The sequence below is a fragment of the Sus scrofa genome, chromosome 8 (genome assembly GCF_054392235.1).
Source record: "Sus scrofa isolate SSC_HxYL_T2T_F1_AM1 chromosome 8, Sscrofa_HxYL_maternal_Yorkshire_Landrace_v2.0, whole genome shotgun sequence".
NCBI lineage: Eukaryota > Metazoa > Chordata > Mammalia > Artiodactyla > Suidae > Sus > Sus scrofa.
The window spans coordinates 12,457,002-12,467,524 of NC_139390.1; the positions used below are offsets into that span (position 1 = coordinate 12,457,002).

General features: G+C 47.8%; 1 long non-coding RNA gene across 45 annotated transcripts in view; it reads right to left on the minus strand.

Annotated features, from left to right (window-relative positions):
* The window catches only part of LOC100739688 (uncharacterized), a 187,429-nt gene extending 179,424 nt beyond the window's left edge, over positions 1-8,005 (minus strand). For all 45 annotated transcript variants that reach the window (XR_014813663.1, XR_014813646.1, XR_014813642.1 and 42 more), the window contains exon 1: positions 7,806-8,005. This is a non-coding gene — a long non-coding RNA (uncharacterized LOC100739688). The remainder of the gene's footprint in view (positions 1-7,805) is intronic.
* Positions 8,006-10,523: the final 2,518 nt, after the last annotated feature.

Below are 10,523 nucleotides of genomic sequence, written 5' to 3' on the forward strand. Positions count from 1 at the left end.
CACTGTAGAGATGCTACAGATTCCCGTGTGCCACAGCGGGAACTCCCATCGCTGTCTTGATTACCATGGCTTTCACAGTAAGTCTTGAAGTCAAGTAACATCAGTCTATAACTGTTCTTTCCCTTCCATGTTGTATTGGCTGTTCTGCTATTTTGTTTGTTGGGTTTTTTTAATTATTATATTACTTTTATATTATAGTTGTACCAATTTCTGCTGTACAGCAAAGTGACTCAGTCATACATATATATACATTGTCTTATTATTCCGGTGTATTCTTTTTTTTCATTTTTCAAAGTTTTATTGAAGTAAAGCTGATTGACAATGTTGTGCAATGGCTGGGTTTTTGTTTTTCGGGGGGTTTCTTTGTTGGTTTTGTTTGTTTGTTTGTTTTTGCTTTTTAGGACCACACCTGCAGCATATGGAAGTTCCCCGGGCTAGGGATTGAAAGAGAGTTGCAGCTGCTGGCCTACACCACAGCTCATGACAACAATGGATCTTTAACCCACTGAGCAGGGCCAGGGATCGAACCTGTGTCTTCATGCATACTAGTCAGATTTGTTACTGCTGAGCCACAGGGGAGCTCCACAAAGTCTGGCTCTCCCAGCACCAAGCCTGACACACGGTAGCTCATCAATAAATGTCAGTAAGGCCTGAACTGGGATCAATCCTAGTGTGTACAGTGATGGAACTTCTACAAGGACTGGACATATTGACAGGGGACAAGTCCTTTTCCCAGGGGCTGTTGTACACTCTAGCGATCTGAATACTTACTGTTCGTGTGTGTGTGGTCATCTGTTTGCATGGGGACTGGGCTTTTAAGATGTTGCAAGCATGGTCATGGTTAAGAAGGGTCTACTACTTCTTTGAACCTGAGTTTCCGTTTCAGTGAAGAAAGTAGCAAGAGGAACGCAGGGGAGGAAGGGTGAGAGGAAAGGAGGAAGGGAGGGAGGGAGAAAAAAGTCAGAATGAACAGCAGCAAGTCTCCAGTGCTTGAGGTTGCTTATCGATCTTATTCCTACTCAGAGAGCTGAGCAGAGGCCCCACGAGGAAAAGAAAATTGAACCTGTTTTACAGGCTGCTTTTCTGCACCAGTGTCCTCATCTCTTACCAACGCCTGCCCCCTGGTGGACATTCTTCACACTGTTGGATTTTCTAAAACAAGGAAACGGGCTCCCAAAGAGAAAATGCTGTGAGCTTTCAGAAGTTCCTTACTGACTGCAAGATAAATTCATGAAACAAAGATTCCTTCATGACCCAGCCATTGCCAACCAAGACTTCTCTCCAAGCACTCCCCCACCAGAATGTTATGCAGAAATAATACAAGCTTCCATTCGCTCCCCAAGAACAGCTTTCATCAGAGGCCGACCTGAGAATTAGACCAGAGTTCAAAATCCTGCTTCGTTTCTCCCTAGCTGTGATTCTGGGTAAGATACCTAACGTCCCTAAGACTGTTTGTCATCTGTAAAATGAGGCTAATGACAGCCCCTCCCTCTTAGAGTTGCTGTAGAGTTAAATGTGACAACCACGGGAAGAGTCTTTACAAAGGTCCCAGGCCCTGATATCTTTTAGCCACTATCTGCAAACTCATCATAATCTTTCTACCTCTAAGCCATTCATTTAACAAGCATTCGTGGAGTTCCCGTCATGCCTAAGCGGTAATGAACCTGACTAGTATCATGAGGATGTGGGTTTGACCCCTGGCCTCAATCAGTGGGTTAAAGGATCCAGGGTTGCCATGAGCTGTGGTGTAGGCTGCAGACGCAGCTCGGATCCCACATTGCTGTGGCTGTGGTGTAGGCTGGCAGCCTCAGTTCTGATTGGACCCCTACCCTGGGAATTTCCGTATGACATGGGTATGGCCCTAAAAAGACCAAAGAAAAAAAAAAAACAAACCCAAGCATTTGTTATAAATGACATGGATGACAATAAGACACAGTTTTTAAAGACCCTGTTGTCAAGTGGAAGAGCAAGAAATATAGATGAGGAATATTTAATTTTGGCAAAAGGTAGTAGTAGAGTTAAAGATAGCGCCCCCCCCCTCAAAAAAAGCAAACCTAAGTTAAGGAATTGCCGACCTTAATTTATTGGGGGAAGTAGCCCTAGGACAAAGGATGGATGCTGGGGGCCTGGGAAGAGTGTGGACAGAGGCTTTCCTGGAAAGCCAGTACATGGTGCTTTATTAAGCTGGATCACACGGACAGTTGGGGCTTGAGCCCACGGGGACTCTCTAAGGAACCACAAGGCATGTGCCTCATATTGACCACCTGGGGGACAGAAGAGGGGACATTTACCCACCAGCTCCTAAGCCTCAATGGTCATGAATTGCCCCTTGGAGTGCAGACTCCCTCACTCTCCCAGGTTTGTGCACATGCAAGGACCCTGGCTTTCTGCAGGCGTCCTGAGCCCCCAGGTCAGGCAAGCCCAGAAGCAGAAAGCCAAGTTAGCAGGATGGCTGAGGAAGTGTGGGCAGCTGGCACCTGCTCAGAGCTGGCAGCCCCAGCAACAGCTGGACTAAACAAGGGCTGACAGGAGGCCAGGCCAGACATGAGAGGCATCAGTGATGGCATAGGAAATCACGGGAGCTACTAACATGGCTCAGCCTTTGGTCAAAGAGCTGGGGTTTCATCCTATAAAGATGCCCGGTTACCCCAGGCTAGGGACAAAATTAGCCAAAGCAGTGGGGAGAAAAGGCGGATGAGGGGCTGAGCTGGGCCATGCCAGGAGGATGGGGAGCAGAGGTGGAGGGGGGGCACAGTCAAGGCATTTGCTTAGGAGGCAAAATAGGCAGGATTTGGTGAGACAACAGACGCATGCAAGACAGCTACAGTGGTCCAGGGTCACACTTGGTTCTTAACCTGAGTGCCACCATCCGGGACAGAAAAATTTGACTCTCAAAGATTGTCATGGTTTTGGAGTTCCTGTTGTGGTGCAGCAAAAATGAACCCAACTAGGAACCATGAGGTTGCGGGTTCAATCCTTGGGCTCGCTCAGTGGGTTAAGGATCTGGCATTGCCATGAGCTGGGGTGCAGGTCACAGACATGGCTCGGATCTGGCATTGCTGTGGCCGTGGCGTAGGCCGGCAGCTGTAGCTCTGATTCAACCCCTGGCCTGGGAACCTCCATATGCTGAGGGTACGGTCCTAAAAAAAAAGGAAAAGAAAAATTGTTGTGGTTTTAATGTCTGAATCTCCTCCAAATTCATATGTTGAAATCCTAATGTCTGATAGAACAGCATGTGGAGGTGGGACTCTGGGAATTTCTTAAATCATAAAGCTGGAGCTGTCATGAATGGAATTAGTGTCTTTATAAGAGACCCCAGACTACTCCCTAGCCCCTTCCACCATTTGAGGGTCCAAGGGGGAGTATGAGGCCCAGAAGAGGGCCCTCCCCAGCCATGCTGGTACCCTGATTCTCCAGACCATGAGAAATAAATTTCTGTAATTTGCAAGCCACCCAGTCTGTGGTACTGTGTCATAGCAACTAGAACGGACTAAAACAGGGATGGATACTGAGCTCTGACATTCCATGTTCAAGTTACCTCTGGGATACCCAAGTGGAATGGGTCGAGCAGCTCCTAGAGGGAGTTCCCACTGCAGCTCTGTGGTAATGAACCCAACTAGTATCCATGAGGATGAGGGTTTGATCCCTGGCCCTGCTGGATGGGTTAAGGATCTGGAGTTGCCATGAGCTGTGGTGTAGATCAAATACACGGCTAGGATCCTGCTTGGCTGTGGCTGTGGTGTAGGCCAGCAGCTGCAGCTCCAATTTGACTCCTAGCCTGGGAACTTCCATATGCCATGGGAGCGGCCCTTAAAAAAAAAAAAAAAGTAGCACCTAGAAACTGGAGCCTGGCATTTAGAGAAGCTTTAGCTTTGGAGTCTGGAGAGATGGCCCAGAATGTCCAAAGGGAACTGATGTGTGTCCATCCTTCTGCTGATGCCCACAGGTGAGAACATGATAGAACACAACAGGTCCCCACATTCCCAAGCTCAGCATTAGACCATCTGTGCAGGGCCCATCAAGAGCCTGGGAAGTCATTGTCACCCACGCCCAGCCTGTGACAGAAAAGAGGTGGGAGAGGGAGAGAAAACGTCTTGGGAGAGAACCACTGGAGCACTGCGGCCCTTCCCTTCCCTTCTCTGTGAGCGACAGGAGGCAAAGACTTATATCTGCGCACAGCCCAGATGTGCGCTCTGTGGGACGGAGCCAGCCTCAAGGCATCTTGAAAAGGACACTGCCCAGGAGAATGGCCTGGAAAGACAAAGTGGCCCGGCACAGAAGGGAACCATGGCCACTTAGCAGCCGAGTGTTACATCTGCCAGAGGTGAAACCTACTGCAGGGTTGCTGGTCAGAGGCTGTGGTCAGAGGACGCCAGCAGGAATGCACCCAATCAAAAAACCAGCATTTAAAACTCTGCTGCTCCCGGACAGCCGCTGTGGCTGAATGTATTTGAACCAGTCCAGCACATCCTTCCTGCCCAGGACCCGTCCTGGAACCAGCTTGCCAGGGCCCTCGAAAGTGATACTCCCGCCCCAGTCAAGCCTCCAGATGAATGTAGCCCCAGATGACATCTGACAGCAACTTCCTGGAAGACCCTGAGCCAGAACCCCCATGTTAGCCACTCCCTAATTCCTGACCCACTGAAACTGTAACAGATCATAAGCACTGCTCTTTTAAGCCCCTATTAGTTGTGCAGTAGACAGTCAATACATGGCTCCGCCCACAGCTATGATGCAGACCTGGGTCCAGGAATTCGCTTTGAATAAGCTCCCTAAATTATACTTTGGAGGACTACCTGGAGTTAGAGGAAGAAGAGGATTAGGCTGTATCTCTGGCATCCTGACATTCAGAGCCACCAGGAAGCTTTCGGTCCTGTGGGTGCAACAGGAGATGATCACAGCAAATAGTGGTTCCGGTTTGGGGATTTTATTTTTATTGACCTATAACTGACATATAACATCGTGTAAGTTTAAGGTGTGGACTGGATATACGTGTATATCGCCAGACAATGGCCACCACAGAGTTCCATAAGACTGTGGAAATTACCATTAAGTTATCATAAAAGAAAATTATCATTTTCTCTTCTGTGGTGAGAACATTCAAGATCTATTCTCTTAGAACATGGAGTATATCATGTAGCATGGTCGACTATAATCCGTATGCTGTGCTTTAGATTTCCAGATCTCTTAGTCATCTTCTAGTTGCAAGCTGCTTACTTACAATTGTGGAGTCAGTGTTTGAAGGAGCTAGGAAGTGGTCTGGGAGGGACCTCAGCCTCTAATAGTCACTGACACGGCCCTGGAAGGATCTGCAAATGTTTAAGCCAATCACGCTTCCACCTAAGCGGACAGCACCCCCAAGTGGATACTTTAAACATTTCTCTCATAGGAGTGTTTTCCTTTTCTGCACTGGCCCTCCCAGGCAGCTGAAAGCCCACCGTCTCCAAGCGCTGAAATCGGATTCAAAGCCTGAAGCCTTTCTGCTGCTCACCAGCCATTGGCTGCCTAAGCTGAAGCCTATTCATCTGCCTCCCGAGAGGTCTGGTTTAGAAGATCAGACAGGAAAACTGTGAAGTCAGAATAAACACCACCAAAAAAGGGGGTGTTACAAAATCATTTTCAAAAGGGTGGGTCTGCTTCTGCCTGTGGAAATTAAAAAAAAAAAAAAAAAAAAAAGAGGAGCTCCCGTTTGGCTCAGCGGTAATGAACCTGACTAGTAACCCTGAGCACACAGGGTGTGTCCCTGGCCCTGCTCAGCGTGTTGAGGACCTGGCGTTGCTGTGGCTGTGGTGTAGGTTGACAGCTGTGGCTCCAATTCGACCCCTAGCCTGGGAACTTCCATATGCTGCAGTTTCGGCCCCAAAAAGCAAAAAAAAAAAGAAAGAAAGAAAGAAAAAAGGAAGAATGGGCTTTCTGCTTAAAATTTTTATCAACCAAAAATCTGTTTCTCCACAACAGATCTTTTCACATGCCATGAAGACTTTCTCTTATCAATAAGAATTGTCTGAAAATTTCATCTTTAATCACAATATTCTGTGTTATTAGCATAACTAAATTGCACTGAATGTGTGGTTTATTCGCAGGCTGCTCTATTACAGTGGTTGCGAGCACAAACTTTGTAGAACACCTGTTCAAATCCTGACTCTCTCTACTGCCTCCCAGTATCAACCTGAGCACGTACCTTCTCTCTATGCCTCATTCTTCTCAGCTATAATAACATGGACATAAAAATAGGAGTTCCTTCAGACTCTCAGGCATAGAGAACGGACTTGCGTTTGGCAAGCGGAAGGGGGGCAGGGGAGGGCTGGATTGGGAGTTGGGGATTCGCAGGTGTAACCCACCACACATAGGATGGGTAAACAAGGTCCTGCTCCAGAACCCAGGGAACGATACTCAATATCCTGTCAGAAACCACAATGGAAAAGAACCCGATAAAAGGTGAACGTGTGCATAACTCAATCCCTTTCCTGTACACCCAAAACGAACACATTTTAAATCAACTACCCATCAATTTTTTTTTTTTTTTTTTTTTTTGCCTTTTCTAGGGCTGCTCCCGCGGCATATGGAGGTTCCCAGGCTAGGGGTCCAATCAGAGCTGTTGCTGCAGGCCTATGCCAGAGCCACAGCAACACCAGATCTGAGCCACATCTGCAACCTACACCACAGCTCACGGCAACGCCAGATCCTTAACCCACTGAGCAAGGCCAGGGATGGAACCTACAACCTCATGGTTCCTAGTCAGATTCATTAACCACTGAGCCACGACAGGAACTCCACTGTCCATCAATTTTTTAAAAATAGGAGTTTCTTCAACAGAATTGTGAGCTTGGTTAATCCTTGTAAAGCACTGCCTCCAGCTTAGAAAGTGCTGTGTAAGTATTCACTATGGCAATTACTTAACAATACTCTATTGCCTTTCAAGTTGTTTCAAAGTTTCCAGCAATTGATGATGCAGAAATTGATATATTTGTTATCATTGTTGGTCCTTGTTTCTGATTATTTCCTAGAATCTAAAATATGGGGTTACTAGGTCAGATGTATAAAGTTTTTAGCAGCAGTGATAGAGGCCCTCAAATTACTCTTCTAAAAAATCTCTCCTTGGCCCTCCCAACAGCGGGGTTCTGAAACACCTGTCAGCACATGCATTAAAAACAGTTGTGGAAGGAGTTCCTGCTGTGGCTCAGCAGAAAGAAATCCAACTAGCATCCAAGAGGATGCAAGTTTGATCCCTGGCCTTGCTCCGTCGGTCAAGGATCCAGCATCGCCATGAGCTGTGGTGTAGGATGCAGATGCAGCTCAGATCTGGTGGTGTTTTTTTTGGCTGTGGTGTAGGCTGGCAGCTACAGCTCCGATATGACCCCCTAGCGTGGGAACTTCCATATGCCAATGGGTACAGCCCTGAAAAAAACACACACATTAAAAAAAAAAAAAAAAAAAAAAAAAAAAACACCAAAATAGTTGTGGAGTTCCCATGGTGCCTCAGTGGGTTAAGGTCGCAGCTGTGCCATGAGTTCGAACTTCCACATGCTGTGAGTACAGCCAAAAAAAAATAGTTGTTAGTTCACGTCAGGACGCAATTTTCCTCTGCCCTCTCTCTTCTGGAACTGGAGGAAAGGGCGCAAGGCACAAACTTTAAAAACTTTGTCATCGCAAAACCTGGTTAGAACCAGCTGAACCTGACAGTGCCAACGGCCTGAACCTGGGCAGAACACAGATTGCAACTTGAACCCACGTTCTGAGACTCGAAAGCCAGCCTAAACCCAAACTGGGGCTTAAACACACAGTTTTCAATGAGAATCACTCACCCTGCGTCTGGACTCACTGAGGTTGAGGTTCTCTATGTCTCCACGCAGAAGGAATTCAGCGAGAGACAAAGTGATGGGCACGAAACAGAGGTGTTAGGATAGGACGCTGGTGAGCGATGCAAGCAGGCAGGCAAGGAGACTCTGCCCCAGGACGAGGTGGGCTGCAGCTTTACCATCCCAGGGGCGTGGGGGTCGGAAAAGCCCGCCTCTTCCTCTTTCTTGAGTAGCAGCTCCTCCTTGGTATCCGGTTCCGGTGTTTATTCAAATCAGCAGGAGGGCAGTCCTCGAACTCCTGCCCTGGGTGTGAACCTGAAGGCAGGCCTCCCCCCATCCCCATCCAATGACCTGAGGCGTATCTCCCCTGGCCACACCGAGCCCACATTTCTGGCAAATCTCTCTGGCGGTAGTTCTTTTCCAGGAACAGGTCCTTTACGGGAATCCCTTAGGCGGCTAAGGGAGAGGCTGAAAAAAAAAAATGCCTTCCTGTTGGGACAGCGGAGTTAAAGCCCACAGGCTGGAGCCCTGAGCAGGGAGAACTGGGCTCCCGCTACCGCTACCCGGGCGAGGGCTTTTTTATAGTTAGGGTTTCGTGATTGGTACGTGGGCTCAAGGAAACAAAAGGGAAGGGGGCTTGGGAAAGAGGGAAGGAGGATTTCGGTCGTTAAGTGCGAACTGGAACCGTCCTTGTGGCTCTGTTTATTTTGAGGTTTAACAGCTCCTTAAATTATGTTGGTCCTGGGGCCTTCAGCCCTGCTGGAGTCTGCTTTTCCTGTTTGTCTGGTGTCTGCAGCCTGGGTGGGCTCTTGATGGGATGGTTGTTCCTCCTCCGTTTGGGCTTCTCCCCTCCAGTTTCCAGATACCACCTAACTGCTGAATCTTCTTTTTCTTAGAGGTAATCAGCCTAACCTAATCCTCACGCCAAAGAGATCTATTTGGGGGTGGCGAATTGGGCACCCCTGCACTGGTCAACGATTGCTGCTGCCATCCCATTGTTTCAGTCTACGATTCTTAGATAACCATTGAGGTGGGACAGTTTCATTTTTCTCTCAAATTTCTAGTCCAAATTACGTTATGCAGAGATAACATCATTGGCCAAAATTTTAGTAAGAAATCCTCCCTGAAAATGGAGTAAACGTATATCCAGGAAACTGAGACAGAAGTCAGAAAGGGATAAGCCTAACTTAGGAGTATGCTCCAGGAGGCAGTCTTTCAACGCTAAGAACATTCTAGAAACATGTCAGGTTTCTACCTAGAATCCTCTGCACAAAGGCTGGGCTGGACCCCAAGACAGCAGAAAGCTGAGTAGAATTCTCTAGCTAATGTTGTTGCAGAAACTGCAAAAACCGTGGCAGTGGAAGGAGACAAACAGCACTCGGAGATATGGAAAAGCAAGGTTTATTCAGCACAGGTATAGGCTCAGAGGAGCACCAGGTCTTTGTTCTCAGTAACTTTTATATACTACAAGGTCTTGATTTTCCCATGTAAGCATCCCGGACCTCCCCCCATCCCCAAGCAGACAGTGTTCCTAAGAAACTGAGCGAACAAGGTTAAAGAAGCAGAACTGATAAGCAATGTTGGGTACATGATTAGCAGGGCTGCTGGCTTGGACATAGGGCACACAGTTGTTACATTATTACAAGAAGGGTGGTATAGTGAGGAGCATAGCTGGAAAGGCTTGCAGCTGCCTTCTTAGCCAAGGGGGGTTGTTCTTTAGTTAAAACTCTATTTCAATGTGTTTGCTTTAGTCCCTTTCTTTAGAAATGGAAGATTTTTTTTCCCCTTTCTTTCCCCTAGAACATCTCAAGTGGTATTTATTCTAATCTAAGTGATATAGTGTCATAGTAGAAATTGATCTATGGAAAAAAAAAAATTGGATTCAACCCTGATTTTTTCCCACCAACAGAGACTTGGAAGCAGAACATTCCCGGCCCTCTTTCCCAGCCCCCACGGGCTCTCGGCTACACTTTGAAGGACCTGCCTTCACGCCTTCCTGAGACACAGCACTCAACTGTCCAGGTCCTGGGCTTTTAAGCAGTGGTGACCTGAACATGCTCAGACTAGCACCGCTGCATCCCCACGTCCCCTGCTGAGCCATGACCTGCCACAAAACGTGGTCACACTGGGAGGGCCTCTCTCCAATCCCAGGTTATTCAGCTGCTCTGGTCCAGCCCCAAATGAGCGTCCAGGAGAGCAGGTGGTGACATTGCCACCACCTCCCTAGAGTGAGAAGCTGCAAACTTGAGGACTAATGACTCTGAGGGCAAAAGAAAAAAGCAGAAGTCAGGGAGTTCCTGCTGTGGCACTGTGGGTTAAGAACCTGAGAGCAGTGGCTCTGGGTTGCAGCAGAGGTGCGGGTTTGATCCCTGGCCCAGGAACTTCCATATGCCTTGGGCACAGCCACTAAAAAAAAAAATTCAGAAGTCAAAACATACTCTTTCCTGAAGTTCCCGTTGTGCCTCAGCAGAAACAAATCTGACTAGTATCCATGAGGTTGCGGGTTCGATCCCTGGCCTCACTCAGTGGGTTAAGGATCTGGTGTTGCCCTGAGCTGTGGTGTAGGCTGCAGACATTGCTCGGATCCTGTGTTGCTGTGGCTGTGCTGTGGGTTGGCGGCTACAGCTCCATTTCAACCCCTAGCCTGGGAACCTCCATATGCTGCAGGTGCAGCCCTAAGAAGCAAAAAAAAAAAAAAAGGTACTCTTTCCCAAAATAAGCCCA